Source organism: Moschus berezovskii, chromosome 26 (assembly GCF_049115385.1).
Source record: "Moschus berezovskii isolate FMDL1 chromosome 26, NW_MosBer_1.0, whole genome shotgun sequence".
Taxonomy (NCBI): domain Eukaryota; kingdom Metazoa; phylum Chordata; class Mammalia; order Artiodactyla; family Moschidae; genus Moschus; species Moschus berezovskii.
The window spans coordinates 38,567,783-38,593,122 of NC_142485.1; the positions used below are offsets into that span (position 1 = coordinate 38,567,783).

Sequence of the window (25,340 nt, forward strand, 5' to 3'; positions counted from 1 at the left end):
AGGTGCACACACATGCCTGCATGTGCACACACATCACACAGACATGCACCACCCATTTTATAAGAGGTAGAAATAAAACTGTCAAGACTGTTACCCCTTGACTATTTCCCGTACAATTCAGCCAGTGTTTTCCAAGCTCCTGCGGTGCGCCTGAGAGTTGGGCACTGAACAAGTGTCTCAGGAGCAGGAACACGGTTTCAGAAACAGCTCTGCTACTTCACCTTCAGGTGAAGGACTTGCCACATCAAGGTCAATCAACTAAGTGACTTAGAAAACTTTGCTTAGCCAACAACAAAAAAAAACAAAACAGAAGCCAAATCTAGAAAACACACCTTACAGATTTTATGCAGGCAGGTGGAAGAGTAAAATGATGACATAGTTTGAAATTTTCTTTTTAAAGAAGGTAAAAAGAGCAAAAGCCTAGAAACTCTCAAGAGAGGTTATTTAGTGAATAAATCTACCTTGTGCTCTGGAATCATGTATGTTTGCTTATATATATGGTCCTCATACCAGATTAGAGAAACAAGTCAACCTGACATCACTTTCCAGAGTTAATAATGGCATTTTTCTTACATTAAATGAATGATTCCTCTTCCCTCAATGGCTGAGAGTCGCACTCTCCCTTTCAGCTCCCTGAGAGGTGACGCTGGCCTCTCTGAAGCGGCAGAAGGACCTGCTCCTTCCTCCTCTCCGAAAGGAGGTGGGTCCTCTCTCCCTTCAGGAAAATCTGCATTATTTCGCTAGAGATGCAGCCTCATCAAGAGCAGTGTGGCGAATCTGAGATGATGATTCTTACAACCTGAGAATCTCAAAGATCATGAACAGCTGCCACTGCACGTGCATCACAGGAAAGGTACTGTCAGAAATGTTTGATCAGCGACACTTCACTTTTCTCTGAGCTAAAGAATATTTTAGTCACAGTATTTTACAACTGCCCGTTGACCAGCCAGAACTGCTTATTCCTGGTTCAGGCAATGCTCTCAATGACCTTAACACTTCCGGGTGACAAAGTCATGAGACCAAAGGGCAGAGAGGAAAGTTAGACACTTGCAAGACAGAGTTCTGCAGACCCTGACGGCATGTGCCGCAAGTTACCTGCCCAGCAGCAGTGATCACTGAACAGCTTCCGACGGAGGAAGAATGTTCAAATTCTAAATTCCTTCAAATAAAACCCATATGTAGGAAGTGCAGACCCAGAGTCTGTTTCTTTCATGGAAGAATAATCTGCATGAAACCACTGCTTGCTGGAACTGAGGAAGGGATGAAGACAAAATCTAAAAACATAGAGTCATTTTCTTCATTTTGTATAAAAGCTAAAAATAGATTCTGAGTCAGTTGAAGTGTTCGTTTGTAACATTCCTTCCTTCCTTTCTGTGGCTATCCAGGTGAGACTGTCTTGCCTTGGAAGAGTCACTGAAGCAAAGCACAGTTTAGATATTATACACAGTACTGCCTGCAGGTGGCAGCGTCACCATCCTGGTTTGGTGGTAACTGGAGCCACTCCAGTACTATTGCCTAGAAAATCCCATGGATGGAGGAGCCTGGTGGGCTGCAGTCCGTAGGGTCGCTAAGGGTCGGACACGACTGAGCGACTTCACTTTCACTTTTCACTTTCACACACTGGAGAAGGAAATGGCAACCCACTCCAGTGTTCTTGCCTGGAGAATCCCAGGGACGGGGGACCCTGGTGGGCTTCTGTCTATGGGGTCACACAGAGTCGGACACGACTGAAGTGACACAGCAGCAGCAGCAGCAGAGAATGGCTATGCCAAAGCCTTTGACTGTGTAGATCACAATAAACTGTGGAAAATTCTGGAAGAGATGGGAATACCAGACCACCTGACCTGCCTCTTGAGAAACCTGTATACAGGTCAGGAAGCAACAGTTAGAACTGTACATGGAACAACATACTGGTTCCAAATAGGAAAAGGAGTACGTCAAAGTTGTATATTGTCACCCTGCTTATTTAACTTATATGCAGAATACATCATGAGGAACGCTAGGCTGAAAGAAGCACAAGCTGGAATCAAGATTGCCGGAATAAATATCAATAACCTCAGATATGCAGATGACACCACCCTTATGGAAGAAAGTGAAGAAGAACTAAAAAGCCTCTTGATGAAAGTGAAAGAGGAGAGTGAAAAGGTTGGCTTGAAGCTCAACATTCAGAAAACGAAGATCATGGCATCTGGTCCCATCACTTCATGGGAAATAGATGAGAAAACAGTGGAAACAGTGTCAGACTTTATTTTTTGGGGCTCCAAAATCACTGCAGATGCTGATTGCAGCCATGAAATTAAAAGACGCTTACTCCTTGGAAGGAAAGTTATGACCAACCTAGAGAGCATTTTAAAAAGCAGAGACATTTTTGCCAACCAAGGTCCGTCTAGTCAAGGCAATGGTTTTTCCCGTGGTCATGTATGGATGTGAGAGTTGGACTGTGAAGAAAGCTGATCGCCGAAGAATTGATGCTTTTGAACTGTGGTGCTGGAGAAGACTCTTGAGAGTCCCTTGGACTGCAAGGAGATCCAACCAGTCCATTCTAGAGGAGATCAATCCTGGGTGTTCATTGGAAGGACTGATGCTAAAGCTGAAACTCCAATACTTTGGCCACCTCATGTGACGAGTTGACTCACTGGAAAAGACTGATGCTGGGAGGGATTGGGGGTGGGAGGAGAAGGGGACAACAGAGAATGAGATGGCTGGATGGCATCACCGACTCGATGGACATGAGTTTGGGTGATCTCTGGGAGTTGGTGATGGACAGGGAGGCCTGGCGTGCTGTGATTCATGGGGTCGCAAAGAGTCAGACACAACTGAGTGACTGAACTGAACTGAGAGAAGGCAATGGCAACCCACTCCAGTACTCTTGCCTGGAAAATCCCATGGACGGAGGAGCCTGGTAGGCTGCAGTCCATGGGGTCGCTAAGAGTCAGACACGACTGAGTGGCTTCACTTTCACTTTCACACATTGGAGAAGGAAATGGCAACCCATTCCAGCGTTCTTGCCTGGAGAATCCCAGGGATGGGGGAGCCTGGTGGGCTGCCGTCTATGGGGTCGCACAGAGTCGGACACAACTGAAGCGACTTAGCAGCAGCAGCAGCAGCAGCAGAGAATGGCAAACTTTAACGAGGAGACAGTGTTCTCTCAGCGTGTTCACAGGCTTTTCCTATGGGGTAATCAGGGTTACGCATGTAATTTCTGTTAAGTATTCATTAAGGAAGGACAGAAAGACCAAACAGAACAGTGATTGTCTGTGTGCAGTGCCTGAAAGCTCACCTCCAATGGGCAATGCATGCATTTTATTTTCCTTTTTATTCTGTGTGGTTTGTTCCGATTATGTTTATTGAAATGAAATGTTATGTTTGTTGAATCTAATAATAAAAATAGGACTAATAATTTGTACAGCTTTTAAAAATGCACAGGCTGGCATACACAAACACAATAAAAGTTTTCACCAGGAAACATTTGGGAAGCGTTGCTCTGAAGGATGTGGTTGTGTGGGGTGGGGGGGAGGTGAGGTGACGTGATAGGCAGAACCCCACTTCTGACCACAAGGAAGATGGGTTGAGAGTTGCCAGCTCTGTGTGCATATTTTGACCAACTTGGGTTTCTTTCTGGGATTTAGATTTATTTGCTTTCTCTGAAATGCCTTTCTCTTTTAAATGAGTGTAGTGGTTAAAAAAACAAAAGCAAAAACAACCTGGGATCCTTGGCTGCTGCTGCTGCTGCTGCTAAGTCACTTCAGTCGTGTCCGACTCTGTGCGACCCCATAGACGGAAGCCCACCAGGCTCCCCCGACCCTGGGATTCTCCAGGCAAGAACACCGGAGTGGGTTGCCATTTCCTTCTCCTTGGCAGGGTGCCTATAAGGCACAAGCCAAGGAGCTGCTGGGCCTGGGAGGTCCAAGCGCAGGATGGGGCAAGCTGTCGCCCTCTAGTGGTCGGACAGAAATTGATGCACACTCCACCTCCCGGAGTTAGCCTTTCTCTTAGGAAAACTGCCTGCCCCTCTTTAATAATATTTTTTTTTAAATGTTTTTAGTTTTTAAATTATTTTTGGAGTATAGTTGATTTATAATGTTGTGTTAGCCTCAGGATTATAGCAAAGTGAATCGGTTATACATATACATATATCCACTCTCTTTTAGATTGCTTCCTCTATAGGCCATCATGGAGTATTGAGAAGAGTTGGCCTATAGAGTTCCCTGTGCTGTGCAGCAGGTTGTTATTAAGTTATCTGCTTTCCATAGAGGAGTGTGCATATGTAGTGTGTAGTTTGTATGTGTAGTGTGTATATGTAGTGTGTGTAGTGTGTATATGTAGTATGCAGTGTGTATGTGTAGTGTGTAGTGTGTATATGTTAGTCCCGATCCCTCCCTCACCCCACAACAGCCTGGTAACCATAAGCCTATCTTCCACATCTGAGACTCTTTCCATTTTGTAAATAAGTTCATCTGTACTCTTTTTTAGATTCCACTCCTTTTGACAAACATGAAAGCCCCACACTTACAGTCCTCCCGTTTTCCACCCAAAGATTCCTGGGGATGCTTGCCAAGAATTCATTCAACTTGCTACATACTTTCATCAGCTAAGATTTGGTCCAATCTTTCTTGAAGCTGGTAATACAAAAATAAAAGTTGCTCCCCCATATGTCAAATGTAGATAATACTGTAACCCTGAATACACTCAGGTAAACAACTCCCCTCACCTCGGCAAGATTCCTGTTCTCTCCTGGAGCAGCATGTTCCTGAATGATGCGCCGTGCTTTAGTTCCTGCTGAAGATCCCAGTCCCTTCGAGCTTTCCTGTTATTTTCCTGCACGTTTCGGGGGCAGTGGTGCAGGTTCTATGAGCAGGTTTCCGTCGCTCTGGCTCCTTTTGCTTCCCTCCCCCACCCCTCCTCTTCCTCACCCTCTTTCTATATCCTCGGCCTGTCTCGTCTTGTGGAGGAAAACTGCTAAAGGAGAGGTAACCCAGCTCCAGCTTGTGTAGACGGTGGTTCCAGTGAGCCACCTGTATCACCTCATTTATTTCACCCAGCAGCTTCAGGCGGGAGCTAAGACCTTAGAAATGGGAGCTCTGTCCACTCCGCTCAGAGGGGCTTGGGGGTGAGGTCGCTTCTGATGGGCCACGGGAGGAAGGAAGCAAGGGAAGCCACAGGCTGCCGGTCAGCGGGGCTTCCCACAGACCCGCCATCACCACCCAGGGCCTCCGCGGAAGCTCTTCCCTGAGCCCTGAGCTCCCCGGGAGTGGCTGCCCCCTGAGCGTTCCCAGCTCCCCGGTCCCCTGCCCACCCCCAAACCCCACTCCCAGCTTCCCGGCCGGGGCATTTTGGGCTGCCCTTCTTGCTGTGTGTCTCTGAGCTTCTGTTTCTCCCACCAGCTGTGTCTCTGTGTGTCAGTTACGTGCAGGGTTGCAAAAACATGTGGTCCACATCATGCTAACCCAGCCTCAGCTGCAGTCTGTGGCCAAGTTTTGGTGAAGACACTTAGAAATTTTCCAAGACTGTCTTGTGTCTGTGTGTGTGTGTGGTGGGGGGGGGGGGGGGGGCGGGGTGTTCTCAAAAGGTTCTGGAACCCAGGAAAAGTTACTTCAGAGTGTAGACAACCACAGCCCATCCCTGTGGGGCTTTCTGGGGGTGCTTCCCATCTTTTTCCTCTTCACTTGTCCAGATTTGGTTGAGTCAGTCAGGGTTCTCCACAGAAATAACCCATTTCTTTAAGGAATCATCTCACACCATTATGAAAGTCCCAAAACAAACAAACAAACAAACAGATCCAGTGCCAGTGCGGGAGACCAGCAGGACTCAGGGAGGAGCTGATACTGGAGTTCAAATCTGAAGGCTGGCTGCTGGCAGAATTCCTTCTCTTTGGGGGGAAGTCAGTCTTTGTTCAGGCCTTCAACTGATTGGACGAGGCCCACCCATGTCACGCAGGGCTAATAATAACCTGCTTTACCAAAGTCCACTGATTTAAATGTAGGTCTCATTTCCAAACTTCCTGACAGGAACATCCAGAATGACGTTTGGCCAAATATCCGGGCAGCAAGGCCCAGCCACGTCTGTGTGTAAGATGAACAAGGAGTTTCTCAGGCTTGCTCTCCTCTGTCTTCTGTCTCCCCGTTTCCTCACAGTGTGGGTTTCCAGCAATTAGAAGCTTTGAGGTGGACAGTATCTGCGGTCCCTTAGAGGTGAAAGGACACATGGGAGTGGTCCTCCATCCCTCCTGTCCGGCCCATTTATCCATTTTAAAATTAGACCTAAAAGACTCTTTTTATTACAAAGCTTGCATTTTGTCTTTGCTAATTTTTAATTGAAGCAGAGCTTGCATAAAGTGAGGAGCACAGATCCTGAGTGTTCAGCTGGAACCCACGTCCCTGTCAAGCTATGGGACGGCCCCATCCAGCCCCAAGTTACCTTGACCACCTCCCCTCCTCCTCTCCGACCCTCTCCTGCTCATCCTGCTTCTGTGGAGAATTTAAAGTGTAGGAACAGAAACAAAAAAACAAGTGACCCAAATGGTCAATTACAGAAATCAACCAAGGTTTCTAAAACAAAGGAGCCTGGGGAGGGGGCCATGGCCTGGCCCTTCCTCTGGCATTTTCTGGAGTTCTGTGAGTCAGTCTAGCAAATCGTACAACCTGAACGGGGAGGTACTGGGAATTCCTGAGTTTGTAGCCAAGTTGGGCAGAAGTGTGGGTGAGCTGGGGACCCAAGAGTTGGCATCTGAGGTGGGGACAGTCTTGTGGAACTGGGATCATACCTGTGAGGCTGACCCTCCTTCTAAGGTGGTCAGTGTCAGAACTGAGCTGAAGCCCTGGACACACAGTTGATGTCAAGAAGGGAAAACACACAAACAAAACCCTCTCAGCCAGGACCTGCCAACCCTCTGTAATCTCAGTTTTAAGCAACTGCTCTCGACTTCCACCTCCTGTCTTTCCAGCTCAACCCTTTGCAGATGAAGCACCTAGAGTCCTTGACCTGATGCTGCTAAGTCCCTTCGCATGCCCCCGGATTCAGCCTGTTTTCAGGACGCCTGTCTCCTCACTGGCCCTGCTTGGACGCCTCCTTCCCCTCCGCTCACCTTCACTCCCCACGACTGCTGCACGCGGCACCTTCTCCTCCAAAGCTCCTGTCAGCTCCCCACACCTGCTCTCAGCTGAGAGACGTCATGCCAGGTTTACAAAGAAAATCAAAGCAACCAGAAGTGAACTTCCCTGATTGTGGCCCCCAGGTGTGTCTACGTCTGTGCCTACATGTGGCGTGTGATTCCAAGCTCCCTGCACACCTTCCAGTCTCTTTTCCCCACTCCCTCCCACCTCTGGTCCCCACCACCTCCTTTTTCTTTCAGCATCTTTGGAGAGATTCTGAATGGTTTCTGTTTGATGATGACTCATCTTTGTCCAGGTGAAATATTCCTGCACTATTTTTCTTAACTTATTGTATTTAATTGGTTGCTTTATATTGATTCTTTTTGTTTGTTTTTTAACTTGTACAGGCTGTTAGTTGTTGCATGAAGAATCTTTAGTTACGACACGTGAACTCTTAGTTGTGGCATGTGGGACCTAGTTCCCTGACCAGGGATCGAACCTGTGGCCCCAGCATTGGGAGCTCAGAGTCTTAACCACTGGACCACCAGGGCTGTTCCTGCACAATCTAAAGAGGTTTTGTAGGGGTGTAGACAAAATTGGGTTCCAGGTTACAGGGATTTCTCCCTATGATACATGACTGTTACTGTGAATACCTTCTTTCAATGGGTAACCAATGAGAATAACACAAATGGACCATCCACATTCTCATAACCAGATTCACAATTGCTGCCTCCTATGCAGTACTCTTGCCTAGAAAATCCCATGGATGGAGGAGCCTGGTAGGCTGCAGTCTGTGGGGTCGCTAAGGGTCGGACACGACTGAGCGACTTCACTTTCACTTTTCACTTTCACACATTGGAGAAGGAAATGGCAGCCCACTTCAGTGTTCTTGCCTTGAGAATCCCGGGGACGGGGGAGCCTGGTGGGCTTCCATCTACGGGGTCACACAGAGTCGGACACGACTGAAGTGACTTAGCAGCAGCAGCAGCAGCATGCAGACTGCTTCCTACCAGTGTGGTCCCTCATGTGATGGTTAAGTCAGCACATCTCTTCTCCTTCCTGAAGCTGAGCTTCCTGTGCTATACAGCAGCGTCCCACTAGCTAGCTGTTTTATATATGGTGGGTTTATAATAGTCCTTTACCTTCGCTTCCTGAATCCAGTCTATATATAGCTACCGAGTTATTTCCAGATTACAACGCTGACAGTGTTATTTTCTCATTTAAAGTCCTTCAGTTTCTTCTCTTTGCTTACAAGACAAATTCAAATATCCAAACCTGAGTCTACATATCCTATAGTATTTCCTTTTTCTTTAGCCAAAGGACACACGACTTCCCAAATTCACATTGAAATCTATGCCTCTCTATCTTTGCCTGTGATCTTCCTTTTTCCAGGACTGGCTTCCCCACTGTGTGTCTGCCTCATAAATACTGACTCATCCCTTAGACCATAAATCAAAAATTGACCTCATAGCAAAGTTTTCTCAACTTCTTCCCCGGCTCCCACCCCCACACCATAGAAACAGGAACAGCTGTTCCTTCCTTTAAGACCCCTCTTCCTCACTGCAGTGAATACTGATGAAATGTTACAGTGTGGATCTGTTTGATCCAGCTGAAAGCCCCTGGCATTCCGGGAGCACATTTTGTTCATTTTGTACCTGGTTCTGGCTAAGTAACTGGAAATCGTGGGAGCAGAGGAAATGGGTCTCATGAAGAATGGTGCTGAGCCAAGCTGCCCTGTGCCTGGAAAGGGGGCCAGGAGTGTGCTAGAAACTGAGAACCAGGTGATGCCGGAGGGGACCATCTGACTGTTTCCTATCTTTGTGTAATTCCTCTCACTTGAGTGCTTTGCCCAGAAACTTCAAGGATGTTAGATTACTATACTCATGTAACACAAAGCAGGCAGATAAGCCTACATTCTGAGTAACTTATTTCCTTTTATTAAGTAGAAGGAACAAACATATTTTCCCTGGAGGCAGATAAATTGGCTTTTACTTAGTGTAGGAAGTATCTTTTGCTGAGAAACCATTCATCAGAGCCTAGTGTCAGCGGGTGTGAGCCCTGGGTTCCGACGCTGTATCATCTTAGAGTTGGAGGGAGAAGGCGATGGCACCCCACTCCAGTACTCTTGCCTGGAAAATCCCATGGGCGGAGGAGCCTGATAGGCTGCAGTCCATGAGGTAGCGAAGAGTTGGACACGACTGAGTGACTTCACTTTCACTTTTCACTTTCATGCATTGGAGAAGGAAATGGCAACCCACTCCAGTGTTCTTGCCTGGAGAATCCCAGGGACAGGGGAGCCTGGTGGGCTGCCGTCTATGGGGTCGCACAGAGTCGGACACAACTGAAGCGACTTAGCAGCAGCAGCAGCAAGTGATCATCGCATTTTCCAGATGAGAAAACTAAGGTCCAGAAAAGAGAGGCTACTTCCCAGGGCTCCAGAGGCAAGTGGCATCTCTGGAGCCACAGCCCCAGTTTCCTGACTCTAAAATCAGTGTTTTCTCAGTTAATCGTAAGACTCAGTAATGACACTCTTTCATGGAGGAAATGTCTAGAGTTCTGAATAATAATCAGAAGAGAAATCAGAAAATAAAAGATTAAAAAGGTGAAATTTAGCAATATTGTGCTATTTCCTTTTGTGGACACTTTTTAATACTATTGCCAAAGTATTTTTGTCATTTTCAACCTAAACCACTTTTTGTCTCCCTATTTCAAATGCATCTGATGAAGCACCCTCCATAGAAAGGTACTTAAGACCCCAAGACTCTTGCCTCTTCTCAACAGAGTTTCTTGCTTCCCGGCCCCTGCCCCCTATTTCCCCGCTGATGCGATGGTTAAAGTGCAAGTCTAGGTATGATTTACTGCACTGTCTCTCCAGACAGGTTTTCTCTCTTTTTCTTGCTGGCATGCTATTTCCTCTTGACTTCCTCCCTTCTGCAGGGGGATCTGACCATCTGAGCCCTAAGGCCGTGCCACAGTGTCACAGAGAACTGTTCTCCACCTTCTGTCTCCTCCCGTCCTCAGTGTTCCTGGCGCTGCAGCAGCGCTCCGACCCTCAGACACCCGCCACTCGCCCAAAAGCTCAGCTCTCGGGGTCGGCGGTCACTGGCTCCCTGAGCTTGCTGAGACGCAGGGACAGTGACGAGCCCCCCGAATTTTGCAGCCTCGCGTCCCCTTCAGTCTCTGCCGATGAGCCAGGCCGGGTACAGAGGCCCTGGGCGCCAGGCGCTGGCCCTTGGGTCCCTGCCAGGAGGCACCGCGCGTCTGCAGGTGCCCACTCAGTGATTTCTCTGGTTCACTATCGCCCAGTGATGGGAACACGGCGGGCCGTCAGGGCGCCTCCTGGAACAGGCCCTGGAGGACGAAGGAGAGACTCCTCAGGCCCCGCTGCCCACAGGAGGGAGAGGAGGTGAGTGAGCGAAGCTGAGGGCCCGTGCGGACGGGGTCTCGGCTCCTCCGGGGGCCCCAGGCGGGAGCCCGAGGACCAGGCGAGCGGCCGTCCTCCCGCGCTTCCCCCTCCGCGTCGGGCCCCCGTGCCTCTCGGAAGCGTCTGGAGCCACGCGCCTCGGAACCGGGGGGACCTGGGGGTCAGCTCACCCAGCTCTGGCATCTCGCGGACGAGGGCGCGGAGGCGCCGCGAAGGGACGTGACCTGCAGTCGGAGGCGGAGCCGGGACCGGAGCCCGGGGTCCGAAGCCTCGGTCCAGAGTCATTATTCCACACGACATCCCAGGGGCGTCTGAGGCTGCTTCTGAGGGAGCGAGGGGGCTGCGAGACGCGACACGCGCGGCGGCGGGGCCCGGCTCTGCGTCCACCCGGGGCTCACTCCTCCTGACCTCGGTGTTGTCCTGCTCCCCGCGGAGGGGACGGCCGCTCGAGGACGCCCCCCGGAGGCCGTCTGAGGCCGCAGGGAGGGTCCCAGGATGCTCCGCGCGACACACTTCCGGGCGCAACCGGCGCTCACGGCGGCCGACCGCGGCCCAAGCCCCAAAGCCACCCGGGCGCACGTGGGATGGTGCCTCCCCGGGACCCACCTGAGGCAGAGCTTCGGGGGCTTGAAGGGCCCCTTCTTGTTCTCACTGGAAGCAGGACCCCGAGACTGGAGTGTGTGCAGAGGTGGGCAGGCTGGGGGCCGGGGGTCCTGAGTCTCTGAGTCAAGAGCAATGAGAGAGGCCCGTGGGGGTCCAGCAAGGAAGGCGTGGGAGCCCGGGCTCGGATTGGAGAAGCCTGGGCACAGACGAAGAAGGAGAAGAATCCCACGTTCCTGGTTCTGTCAAAGGTGCTTCCTGTTTCCAGGCTCGAGTTATTCTCTGTCTGGTTCACACCTAAGGGCTCAACGCTGAGGATACTCAGTCTTAGGGTTTCAAGACCTCGGACTCTTGTAGGTGAAACAAGGTCGACAGGTAACAGGACTCCCAACTCATTCATGACGACAAGGACGTCATTCTGTTTCTCTAGGGAGAGAACGAGGGCTCAGAGTGAGGCCTGTCCTGTCAGAGTGGAGTCAGTAAGCTCAGAGCAGAGCCGGGTGAGAACTGAGCTGCCGGCATCCGATTTTCTCCTCAAAGAGAAGAGACGTCCTAACCCAGGGCCACATGCTCCTGGGCCTGCTCTGCTGGAGAAGCACGCGGGGAGCAGACTGGGGCCTTTTATGTCCCCAAAAGCTGGAGAAGAATTTTATGAGATTCTTGTGACTGCTCTCGCTCCCTCCCTTCTTCCTACATTTCTATTTTCTCTCCTTTGAAAATATCAACCATCTTTCCCTTGGACAATTTCTCTTACTGCCCATACATCCTCCAGAGATTTCTGTCAGGGTCAATAAATAGCAGTAGCCCGCATTCCTATGCCCAATGTGTTTTTTTATCTTGCTCTGACTTTCCTCTAGTCAAGGCTATGGTTTTTCCAGTGGTCGTGTATGGATGTAAGAGTTGGACTATAAAGAAAGCTGAGTGCCAAAGAATTGATGCTTTTGAACTGTGGTGTTGGAGAAGACTCTTAACAGTCTCTTGAACTGCAAGGAGATCCAGCCAGTCCATCCTAAAGGAGATCAGTCCTGGGTGTTCACTGGAAGGATTGATGTTGAAGCTGAAGCTCCAATACTTTGGCCACCTGATTCAAAGAGCTGACTCATTGGAAAAGACCCTGATGTTGGGAAAGATTGAAGGCAGGAGGAGAAGGGGACGACAGAGGATGAGATGGTTGGATGGCATCACCGACTTGATGGACATGGGTTTGGGTGGACTCTGGGAGTTGGTGATGGACAGGGAGACCTGGCGTGCTGCGGTTCATGGGGTCACAAAGAGTTGGACACGACTGAGCGAGTGAACTGAACTGAACTAACTTTTCAGACAGAAATCTTGACATGAATTCAGTCATCTCAATTTTGACTCCACAAGAGTTGTTAGACTCAATCCCAGTGTCACAGAAGCCCTGGGTGTTAGTGTTGTCCTTAAAATTCCCTCAATTTCTTCACTGGACACAGTCATTTCTGACCACCCAGGGACATCTTGGCTGAAACTACAATTTGTGCTTCATGCATGAGTTGAAATTCTTCATTAAGTTCTGGAAGAAAAATCAAAGAGTTTTACGGAATAAATCACATGTTTTAAAGAAAAAGGATGAAAGCACTTATTTAAAAAGAAAAAAGCTGTCTTTAAAGAACTGTTTTTGAAAAACCTTATTTCATTTTTGAAGATTGAGGAAGTTGATCTTTGATGTGAAAGGAGGAATAAGAGAAATGAGAAAACAGGGGGAATGGGTAAAAATGTAATATTTGCATTGTGGTAACTGAGAAAGGAGTCTTCCCTGGTGGCTCAGCAGTAAAGAATCTGCCTGCAATGTTGGATATCTGGGTTCAATCCCTTTGTCAGGAAGATCCCTTGGAGAAGGAAATGGCTGACCACTCCAATATTCTTACCTGGAGAATCCCATGGACAGAGGAACATGGCAGGCTACAGTCCATAGGGTCACAAAGAGTCAAACATGACTACAGAAACTAAGCACGCACACACGCAACTGAGAAAGATTTAGCAACATAAAAGACATCTGCCACAGGATAAACCCAGGAGATGATTTTGACCTTGTCTAGCCACAGTTTCCTCCTCTGTGAAGAGGAAGTTGAGTTAGATGATCTCCAAAGGTTCCAGCCATTGTGAGTCAATGCCATTCATTGAGAGCAGAATATAAGAGGCCTACACATCAGAATCAAGGAGGTTAATGATAATTCCTACAGATCTATCATTTTAGGACTGGAAAACTATCACAAAGTAACCACAAAAAATCTAAACGAATAAGAGTTCAGTGTAGGCTAGTGACAAAATTATTACTCCTAATTCACAGTTTTTCTTATGCAGACAGAAGTCAATTATAAAATATAGCAAAAGAAGGTGACTGAAAAAGTAAAACCATAAAATATCTAAGAATCAAGTTACAAAAAAACACTCTGAAGGACCCAGAAAGGTTATACTAAAAGGAGGCAAAAACATGTAAAGGGAAATCTAGTTCTCAGACTCAATCACCCACGTGTCACTTTTTTTTTCCTTTAGTAAAACCTGTAATTTCAATGAACTGGTCAATAAAGTGACAACATTGTGTTTAACTTGATGGAGTAATTTAAATGTTATTTGGTAATAGAGAATCACTGAGCATAGCATAGCTGTGCACTCTGAAAGAGGCTGAAGAGGGAGATTTGATTATCTTGAACTTGAGGAGCTATGTTATTAATAGCTCAGATTACATAGTGCTGCCTCTGGCAGAGACAAACAAAAGAGCAGAAGGAACAGAACCATCTCTGACCAGGACTAGGTAGTGCCAGGCAGGCTGTGTGGTTTAGGTGCTCTGATGGGTGTATAAAATCTGTCCCCCTGTCCTCTCGCGGACAGCCTGCTGTACTCGGATCACCAGGGTGGCCCTGATCATTTTCAATTCCTTCCAATCATGTATGCATTTGTTTCCCTTCTATGCAACACTAGGTTTCCTAAGAGGACAGAGATGTGAAATTAGACATGAGTCTTCCATATGAGACATGTGGGAGTAAGGGCATGTCTGTGGGCTCAGGAAATTCATAGTGCTGGATGGTGCAAGCAACCGTTCTCAAGTCACTGCTGGGGACTTGTCTGTCATAGGTATTCAGAAGAGCCTCCATTCCAGGTTTGAAAGAATTAAGGATGAAACTAACCAGGAACACAGACAGAAGTATATAAACATACTAATAAATATCTTTGAAGAAAACCAAATGTAATCTCTAAGAGTAGCTATAAATTTCATCTATTAGATGAGCAAGCACAAAGCCAAAAGCAAGCCAGAATTTTTTGCAACACATATAATATAGGATTAGTGACTTTAAATATACATGGGATTCTGAGAAGTCAGCAAGGAAAGATGAATAGAAAAATGGGTAAAGTGTAAGAGACAAAAATAACCAAAAAACGTTAAAAAAGTTCAACCTCAGAAACAATTTTTTAAAATATATTAAAGCAAAAAATAAAATATTATTCCCTCTTTCAATTTGGAAAAATTGAAAAAATTCTTAAAACCACTAGTAATGAGAATACTGACTGTCAAATATACTTTTTAACATTGTCAGTAAGAGGATAAAGTGGTATAACAGTTTCTAGCATGGGCAATTGGACAAAACCCATTAAAACTTGAAAAATGCATATATATATGGAGATTCCACTTATAGGAATTTATACAAAAGTAAGTGTTATATAAATTTCTCAAGATATATGTATGGTCATACAAATTTATGAGGCAAATTCATTTGAACAGATATTTAAAATTTTCCAAGATAATATTTAAGTGGTAAAAACACATTGGCATTGAGTGTGAAGATTCTATGTTTTAAATTAAAAATAAATATTTACACAATTTCATTTGCAAAGGAAAAGAGCAGAAATATTCTGAATTGTAGGCAGTAGTTATAACTGAAGGGTGGGCCTATAGGTTTTTAAAAAATCTTTCATTTTTGCATTTCTTTATGACCTGAAATTTTGGGGGTTTTTTAGTTGAAACTTTGTGATGTGTATTATTTTTTTATAATCAGAAAAACTATGATAGATTTAAATGAAAGTAAACATTAAAATTAAAATCCTAGAAATAATTGGGTATATTTCTCCACTAATTTTTAACCAATACAAACTCTTTCTTCCTTTAACATGGATTCTCTAGGAATCCACTAACCCACCACCGTTCTGGATCTTCCTTTTAAGTAGCCCTGAAGATCCAATCAACTGGGCTCTAAATCTTTTCTAATGAACCTCCTCACCCGCGAGGGGCTGGCCTTACCCTCCTTTTGTAACAGCCAGACTCCCACCCTACCCCTTGCCTTGGATGCTGTAGCCTCTGTGTCACGGGGACGCCGCCTCCATAGATGTGGGCACAGGAGGGCCTCAACCCCAGATCTGAAACCCCAGGTCTGAGGGAACCCAAGGCGAGCAACAGCTGGGGTTCAGGGAGCAAGAAAGGATGGAGCAGTCACACTCCCCCTGCTGAGGCAGGTGCAGGGCCCCAGGGTAGGAGGTCGTGTCTGCTCTGGTCCTGGAGGCCCTGAGCTCCTCGGACTTCTAACTTTGTCCTTGATTCTTCCCACCAGGCCTTCCGGGACCTCAGTTCCGGGACAATGAGGCTCCTCCATGTCTTCCTCACCGCTCTCTCGATCCTCTTCCAGGTACTGCCCGGTAAATACCAGCCACGATGCCCTTTCTTATCATTACTGGGTTTTTCCTTCCCTAAGTCAACCATCATCAGAAAGTAAAGCATGACAGAGCTACTAGTAGGTCACTTCCACACCCCAAATTAGGCATTGAGTGATTAGAGAATTCTTTCCAAAGCACGTTGTTGAGTCTTCATGACCTTAAACGTCTTGTTGGTGGTAACCTTCTCCCTCCTCCCCTTTCCCTGGAATAATCTAGATGATTTGTGAACTAAATCAGTTGAATCACTTGACTGGTATAACCCAGTATGGAGACAAAGTTCCTTTATTCAGACCTGGAATGGAGACCTCTTGCCACACATCATGGTGTGACCTTGAGTTCCACTGGACAAGGCTTCCATCTGATGAGCCTGTGAGAGCTGGGTGGGTTTTGCATGATGGGGAGGTGGGGTGACTGGTGAGGCACTAGGGGCAGTGGTTACTGACCCTGTGGTTAACACCCAGGTGTCCCAGTGGCAGGAAGGGTATATATATATATTATCATTATTATTATTTTGGCTGTGCCGGGTCTTCGTTGCTGCGTGGGCTTTTCTCTAATTTGGGGGAGCGGGGGCTACTCTCCAGTTCTGGGGCACAGGTTTCTTATTGCAGGGGCTTCTCACTGTGGAGCCCGGGCTCCAGAGCACAGGCTCACGGTGGTGTCTCAGGGGCTTAGTCGCTCCCACACGTGGGATCTTCTCGAACCAGGTTCATCAGCAACACTGACATCTTACTTCAGAACAGAGGGTGAGGGATACAAGGGGGATGTTTGCTATTGGTGTTTAGCTGGGAAAGAAGGGGATCCCAGTGAGACCCCCAGATTTCCTCATGGGACTTCCACGAGGCTTCATATAAATGTCTTTTGCTTTTCCAGACAGCACTAGGGCGCTCAATTTTGAAAGACCCTGCCATCTTCGGGGTGGAATCTGCCTGAAACAAGGGACGCCGAGCTGTGAGCCCTTCAGAGGACCCTGCCGGGCATTCACCGTTTGCTGCAAAATAAAGCCGAGCTGATGGAGGCAGCCCAGCTGAGGAACCCAGCGAGAGACCCTGAGCAAGTCTCTTCTTGTGAAAATAAAAGCAGACAGTTCTCACGTCTACACAATCGAATGTTTTATCATTAGGACTGATTAAAGTTGTTTTCCATGTCAGGGTAGGCAGTGGGAGGGAGACAGTTATAAGAATTAAATTGATATTATGCTTTAAATGTTGCAAAGTGTTTTCACTCACAGAGCAAATGTGACCCTTAAACCACTTGGGCCTGAGGCTGGAGTCCTGAGGGAGGTGCGATCATTCGGTGTCTTCCTTGTTCACTTGTCCAAGGCGTGGCCCCTGCTGTAGTTTGCTGAGTGGGCCACCTCTCCATACAGGTGTCACTCTCCTCCCTCTGGGGAGGGAGCAGGCCTTTACAGGACCACAGCTTTCTGCAGTTTACAGAGCAGGTTTAGGGTGGGAGGACGGAGCCAGGATGCAAGGTGCCCAGGAAGCGGGGAACAAAGAGGAAGGACAAGAGACAGGAGCGTTCTTGCAAAACCTAAACAATCTCACGGGAAAGAAAGAGTGTGACTGGCATTGCGGCGATGTGACGAGGACCAGTTCTATAACTGGGTCCCAATCAGTGATGAGTGGGCTTCCCTGATGGCTCAGATGGTAAAGAATCTGCTTGCTATGCAGGAGACCCAGGTTTCCTCTCCGTGTTGGAAAGAACCCCTGGAGGAGGAGACAGCAACCCATTTTAGTATTCTTGCATAGAAAATCCCACGGACAGAGGAACCTGTTGGGCTACAGTTCATGGGGTAGGGAAGAGTCAAATACCACTGAGCAACTAACACTTTCACTTGACTTTCCATCATGAATAAGTAAAAATTCAGAAAATTCAGGTTTTGCAGATGAACAATCAGTGTACTGTTTCTGGCTTCTTTATTTGGCCTCAGGTTTGTTTTTTTTTAAAATTCCTCAGCCAAAATCACATATTTCAAGCCTCAGCATCATCATAAATTATAATAACTGGTAATGAAAGTCACTGCGTTGTTCTTTATAAAAATTATCCTGCTTATTCTTGCAAGTTTTCTCTTTACAGGGAATTTTAAAATCAGCTTGGTCGATATAAAAATATTTTTAAATTCTAATTTCTAGATTATCACTAGTGTATGGAGTGTTGTGAGCCATTTTATCATTCTTTTAAAATGTATAATAATTTTTCACTTGATTCTAATACTTAATCCTTGAGGAAGGAGACCAGTAGAACATCCTGCAGTAATAAAGAATTCAGTATCTAGAGTCAGATTCCTGATTCCAACTTTGATTTCACCACATACAAACTCAAACACCACACTGAATATCTCTAGTCTTATTTTTTCCTCATGGATACCATTAGGGATGATATTAGTATTGGTGTAAGGTAACTAACACTAGTTTACTTCCGGTTGTAGGAAGGCCATCATGATCACCTTCAACATGCTTCAGTTGGTGGGTTCTGATTAATTGCATAAATGTAGGATGAGTAATCAGCCATCATCTTGAGAGGTAAAATACAAGAATCCTTGAGTCAGTCACTCTGAAGACATTTCTTACAGAAAAATTCTTCATTCAGAATAAGGGGGATCGTTTCTTATGAGAAGCCCAAGATTTTCTGGGTGAGAAAAAACTGAAATCTCACCCCCAGCTGCTGAGACTTAAGTTCGGGACAGCTCAGCCAAAGCCCAGGGAGAGAAGAGAGAAACAGCAGATTAAGGAAAACCAGAAGGAGGGTGCCTGGATGTCTGTTAGCATCACTGATGCCATCTTGGGCTCGTGCAGCTCCTGCTGTCCTTCTGCTGACCCTGCCCAGAACTGTCCTGTGTGGTGAATCACGTCTCTGTCATCAGGGTCTTGTAGTTAATAGATATTGTTTAATAACCATTAGGACCAGGCAACCTCTGTGCTCTGTTTGTCCACTAACAATGAGGAAAACCTTCCCTGATGTATTCCCGTGTGACTAGTTCAGTTCAGTTCAGTCGCTCAGTCGTGTCCAACTCTGCGACCCCATGAATCACAGCACTCCAGGCCTCCCTGTCCATCACCAACTCCCGGAGTTCACTCAAAACTCATGTCCATCGAGTCGGTGATGCCATCCAGCCATCTCATTCTCTGTCGTCCCCTTCTCCTTCTGCCCCCAATCCTTCCCAGCATCAGAGTCTTTTCCAGTGAGTCAACTCGTTGCATGAGGTGGCCAAAGTATTGCAGTTTCAGCTTTAGCATCAGTCCTTCCAATGAACACCCAGGATTGATCTCCTTTAGAATGGACTGGTTGGATCTCCTCTCAGTCCAAGGGACTAAGAGTCTTCTCCAGCACCACAGTTCAAAAGCATCAATGCTTCGGCGATCAGCTTTCTTCACAGTCCAACTCTCACATCCATACATGACCATGGGAAAAACCATAGCCTTGACTAGACAGACCTTTGTTGGCAAAGTAATGTCTCTGCTTTTTAATATGCTGTCTAGGTTGGTCATAACTTTCCTTCCAAGGAGCAAGCGTCTTTTAATTTCATGGCTGCAATCAGCATCTGCAGTGATTTTGGAGCCCAAAAAAATAAAGTCTGACAGTGTTTCCACTGTTTCTCCATCTATCTGAGTTCAATTTCTTTTCTCCAACCTGCTCTACTTTCAGAGAGATGCCCTGGTGTCCCCAAAGCAGCTCAGGGATGCTAATCTGGGAACAATAGAAAAGGGAAGTTTCCCCACTGGGTTTGCAGAAGGCCAACTGCCCTGGAGGCATAGAGAAGAAACCCTGAAATCAATGGGAAAGAATGGAAACAAACCATCATCTGCTTTCTTCAAAGTCTAATATGATGACATAGTCATATCATACATAGTTTCCTTTTTTAAACCTTCCACCTACTAACCTGTGTCTGAGCTGATTTTTTTAGCAGTGCCTGAAGTTTAGCATTTGCCTCATTCCAGAGGCATTTTGTTCCTGGCTGCAGAGCAAGAGAAAAGAGGAAGCTTAGAGGTATTTTTTAGAAGGAGGTAATTCATACAGGTAGAACCACGGCATTTTGGGAAAAAACACAGATGTATATTCTGCCCCATATCTTGAGCAAGGTAGGAGGGATGAGAAAAGAAGGGAACGCGGGGGTATGACCCCCTGAGTGGTCACTCCTTGCGTCACAGAAGTGCTGAAAGTCACGGGATAGCTCAGAGGGCAGTAAGATCACCTGGATGTGCGGGAGAAAAGTGGCTGGTGTGGCTGAACACCGAGAGGGGCTGGAGGGTCCCTGAGAGCTGGCGCCTCGCCTCCTGCAGGGAGTCTTGTCTTTTGCTGCCATGTTGTGCTTTGTGCCCACCACCCTCTGTCCTGTGTCTCCCCTCACTCACTTCCTCCAATCATCACATCACACCATGTAGTCGCTCAGTCATGTCCGACTCTTTGTGACCCCATGGTCTGGCCAGGCTCCTCTGTCCATGGGATTCTCCAGGCAAGAACAATGGAGCAGGTAGCCATACCCTTCTCCATAGGATCTTCCTGACGCAGGGATCTATCCCAGATCTCCCACATTGCAGGCAGATTCTGGACCATCTGAGCTACCTAATGTAAATAAACTCATCTGACCAATCATTTCTTTCCTAGGTCTCACTGCTCAGGGCTCCTCATGCTTCCCAGGGTGTTAGTTCACAAAACCTGACAGATAATGAGCTAAGCAAGCAGGGACTGGATGGATACAGTAGCTCCCCCGATGCCCACCCCCAGACCCCGTCCTCTGTCTGCTTCTGGTCAACAAGCCGCTCTCTGCTGTGGGCCCATTGGGCACAGTGATCAATTCTGTGGCCTCACTCAGAGGAGTGACTCCAAGTCAGTTTCCTCACTTTCAATCAGAGAGAAGGGGGCGTAGATTCCCTTCCTCCACTGGGCTGTGAGGGGATGTCCTGGGGAAGAATGAAGACAGAGCCGCAGAACTCCTCATGTGAGATTCTTGGCACTGCGCTAGGATATCTGTGGGTCCCAGCAATGGGTGGTCCAGGGGTCAGAGCTCCTGGGTCACAGCTGCCGTGATGAAGCCCAGGGTGGCATGGGTGGGCATCATGACAGCCTCCACGATGTGGCACAGAGCTGCAGGTATGAGGACCCATGATGAGCAAGCTCTGTGCTGGAAGCCAAGTGCTAGCACCTTTCCTCCAGCCTGAGGGTAGAATGAGCAGTTCAAGAAAGTGCAAACAAGGTTGATGTCCGTGAGTGGGAAGAGCGGGGAGTGTGAGCCTGCCCCCAGACCTGTCATTGACCCCACAGGGCATTGATCCCCCTCAGGCCAAAGCCAATGAGAGCCAGCCCTCTGACCACTCAACCTGGGCTCTAAAGCTGGTGACCTCTACTAATGACCCAGAGTAGACAGGCTAGACTGGAGGGTCCATGGGAGCCCTTGCTTATCTCCGCCGCCTCCTAAGAAGCAAGCAAAACAACCTTCTTCTGTTTTTTTATTTTTGGCTGCGCTGGGTCTTTGCTGCTGTGCCCGGGCTTTCTCTAGTTGCGGTGACTGGGGGCACCTCTCTAGTTGTGGTCCTCAGGCTTCTCATTGCGGTGGCTTCCCTTGTTGCGGATTCTGGACTCTAGATCACAAGCTCAGCAGTTTGACACATGGGGTTAGGTGCCCCGAGGCATGTGGGATCTTCTGCATTGGCAGATGGACTCCCAGCCACTGGACCACCAGAGAAGTCCAAAACCAACCTTAGTGCTGGTTTGGAGCCAGGTGGGCTATTCCTTTTTCCCTTTTAGAAACCTTTCTCCCCTCAGCTGCTGCCCTGATTATTCTAGATCCTTGGGGCTCTTCTAGGTCCTAGGTCCATTCGGGGTCTTAATGTTTACATCTTTAATCTTAATTGTAAGACTTGTCTGAGAAACCCTGAAAGCAGGGGTATGTTCTTAGTTTGGGAATGGTGAGTGACCGTCAGAGTATTGCTGACACTCTTCAAGTGCGTGGAGCATATTTGTGAGTATGTTTGCAGATTTTAGTAAATATCTGAGGGCTGTGCTACCATGTTGTCTTCAGTGGGATCCCTTGCCAGAAAGATGAAAACACAAACTTACAAAATTTTAATGTGCTGTTTCCAAAAGACATCTGATAACCCCACAATGGCCCATCTCGGAGGGCACAATAACAGGCTGTAAATGTCAGCTCAAGAGAGCTGTTTACAGTCTCTGATCCTACTTTCGAAATTACAGCATAAAATTTCTATTCATAACAAATTTGAAATTCAGTCTGTTCTTCTATTGAACAAGCGAGTATAATATGAGGGACAAAATGAGGGAAAAGAGGTGTATAAGACAGAATACTTTCCTGCCAGTGTATTTTGTGGATTCCTGGTTGGACTGAATTATTTCTTCCCCCTGGATAGTGATCTCAAGACTTTCTTCCAAAAACAGACATTTTTGTTCTTTCTTTAGGTTGTGGACATAGTAGTAGAATGCTTAATTTGTGTGATTCTCACACAAGTATGTGCCTGAGAAGAAAATAAATTGTCTTCATCACATGGTAAGCACTTCCGCTGTATGATGGACTCATGTTTGATGGAACTTCCTGAATTAAGGAAACTAAAGAATTCACATTTAATGGATCATCCCTGAATTAAATTGGAAAGCTGAGGCCTCATTCTATCGTTTTCTTTATTCATTGACTATTCTGTCAACATCTATTGAACACCTACTGTGTGCTAGAAACTGTACTGGTAGCTGAGGCCATGGAACCAAAGTCTCTTCTCTTACTCAAGTTGGGTGAATGAAGGATGTCTTCCCAGTGAAGGCCATGTGTGAGCTGAAACTATAAAAAGTGAGTACAAATTCAGGCAGGGAAAGTCGGAGGACAAGTAGCTTAAGTGTGTTCCAGTGTGAGGAGAACACAGTGCGCCAGAAAGATGACTGACACTGTGTCAGGGGTTAGTTTGAGAACCAGGCTGAGATAAGATGAAACTCGAGAAAGTATGGCCAACAGATGAAGGACCCGAGACACTAGAGAATTCGTCCTTCATCCTTTTAACTGAGAAACACTGAGAATTTTACATGGAGGTGTGACAAGGGATGGGAACATGGAGAGATTGGAAACTCAGAGGCCACTGAGACTATCAGCAGTGACCACAGCTGCTTTGGAAAGCAGTTTGCTGTCTCTTGTGAAGTTAAGCACATGTTGACCATGTGGAAACCTATATGCCAATGGAAACACAGCTGCCCTTCCACAAAGGGACACAAAACCTCGGTGACTTTCTATAACACACACACACACCCTCAAAGCTCTTTCCCCCCATCCATGAAATTGTAGACATATATTAACAGGTTAGACTCAGTGCTAAAGACTCTGTCTGCCAATGCAGGAGACACAGGAGATGCGGGCTTGATCCCTGGGTCAGAAAGATCTCCTAAAAAAGGAAAGGACAACTTTCCTTTATTCTTGCCAGTATTCACTCCAGTATTCTTGTCTGGAAAATCACATGGAATGAGGAGCCTGGCACCAGGCTTCTCAGTCCATGGGGTCACAGAAGAGTCAGACATGATTTAGCAACTAAACCCCACCACCAACAAAATTAGGTTGTGGAGGACTTCCATTTCAACAGTTCCAGGAGCAGAGGCTGAGACCTGGGAAAGAAAAGGCCTGTCCAGAGTTAATCAGCTAACGAGTGGTGTGACCAGACTTCCAACTGAAATCTTCCCATCCAGTTAATGACCTCATGCACTCAGAAAGACCCCATGGGACCCGAGTGAGCAGTGGCTCTTATTAAACAGGACTCAGTGGTGCGGAGTGTCTCATGCTGCTGTGGAGGCTCCGATGCTGAAACTAGACTCTGCAGCAGTGTTTCTTCCGACTCTTGCACTCTCCAGGCAGGATGACACACCCATGGGTGTTTTGATACTTGCAGGCACCACCCATTTTCTCACATTCAAGGTTTTTCTTTTTTTCTTTCCCTATAAAGGAAGGAGATGTGAAAAAGAAAACAAGAAATAAGGCATGCGTAACTAAAGCTACCAGAATTCACCTTGTATAGCAAGGAACTCCAAATTACAGTCCACAGGGACACAACAGGCACTCTCCTTGGTTTAGTGTGATCTACAAGCTTAGAATGTTTTTCCACATTTTTAAAAATTATAGTAAGAACTGAGAAGGGGCCATAAAGTGTTCAATAGGAAGGTAATCATGCTCATTCATTCAAACAGGGTCTATGGGGCTTCCCTCGGGCTTCCCTGATGGCTCAGTGGTAAAGAATCCGCCTGCCAATGCAGGAGACATTGGAGGTGCAGGTTCAATCCCTGGGTCAGGAAGATCCCTGGAGAAGGGAATGGCAGCCCACTCCAGGATCCTTGCCCGGAAAATCCCATGGACAGAGGAGCCTGGTGGGCGACAGTCCATGGGGTCGCAAAGAGTGGACCACAACTGAGTGACTAAACAACTGGACCTGCTTGGTTAATAAATTCTGAGAAGAACTGATGTTTCCCTTCAGGGCTGGGGCCCTTAATCGCCAGCATGAGAGTCCTGAGAGCGCCTTGCTCAGACACAGGACCAGCAGCATCCATGGTGGTGGCTGCTCCTTGGGGGTGGAGTCTGATCAGAGCACCCGGGCCCTAATGGGTTGGCGTCACTTGAGCAAGAACTAACTTTGGCTCTTTTAAGATGCTAAGATCTGGAGGCGCTGTCACCACAGCACAGCCTGGAGCATGCTGTTACATGAGGAGGGCTGCAGGGACAATGCAGGAACCCAGTTTAGCTTGGATTTCATGTGAACAACAAATAACCTTGTAGTATAAGTATGTCCCAAGTGTTGGAATCAAACTCAAGCTAAAGTATTTGTTGATTTTATATAATTCAGTAAGTAAATTAGTTTTCTGGGATTGTTGAATATTTAATAAAAACAAGGTCTTTGGAGTCAAACCCACTTGGGTTTGAATTAAAGTGCTCCCTACTTTCAATCTGCACTCCTCTGAACAAATTATTTCATGTCTTAATCCCATCTTGTAAAATGGCCTAACCTATAAATATTGCTATGAGGAATATTTTTGGATAAGACATTAAAAGTTTTGTTGTTTTCATTAAAGAGGAAGTGGCAAACATTATTTACTATTATTAATGTTACTGTTAGTCACATGGAAATGATTTGTAAGCCGTAAAGTCCCCTGTAAATGTTTCCATTACAATTTATGGGTTTACTACCAACTAGTTAAGGGCAATCATGGGAGGATATACTTTGCCAACAAAGGTCCGTCTAGTCAAGGCTATGGTTTTTCCTGTGGTCACGTATGGATGTGAGAGTTGGACTGTGAAGAAAGCTGATCGCCGAAGAATTGATGCTTTTGAACTGTGGTGTTGGAGAAGACTCTTGAGAGTCCCTTGTACCGCAAGGAGATCCAACCAGTCCATTCTAAGGGAGATCGATCCTGGGTGTTCATTGGAAGGACTGATGCTAAAGCTGAAACTCCAATACTTTGGCCACCTCATGCGACGAGTTGACTCACTGGAAAAGACTCTGATGCTAGGAAAGGTTGGGGGCAGGAGGAGAAGGGGACGACCGAGAATGAGATGGCTGGATGGCATCACTGACTCGATG

At 46.9% G+C, this 25,340-nt stretch overlaps 1 long non-coding RNA gene across 1 annotated transcript; it reads left to right on the forward strand.

Annotated features, from left to right (window-relative positions):
- Positions 1-10,400: 10,400 nt before the first annotated feature.
- LOC148773772 (uncharacterized) lies at positions 10,401-16,896 on the forward strand. The gene is made up of 3 exons (XR_016036523.1): positions 10,401-10,497; positions 15,681-15,755; positions 16,654-16,896. It is a non-coding gene; the product is annotated as an uncharacterized LOC148773772 (long non-coding RNA).
- Positions 16,897-25,340: the final 8,444 nt, after the last annotated feature.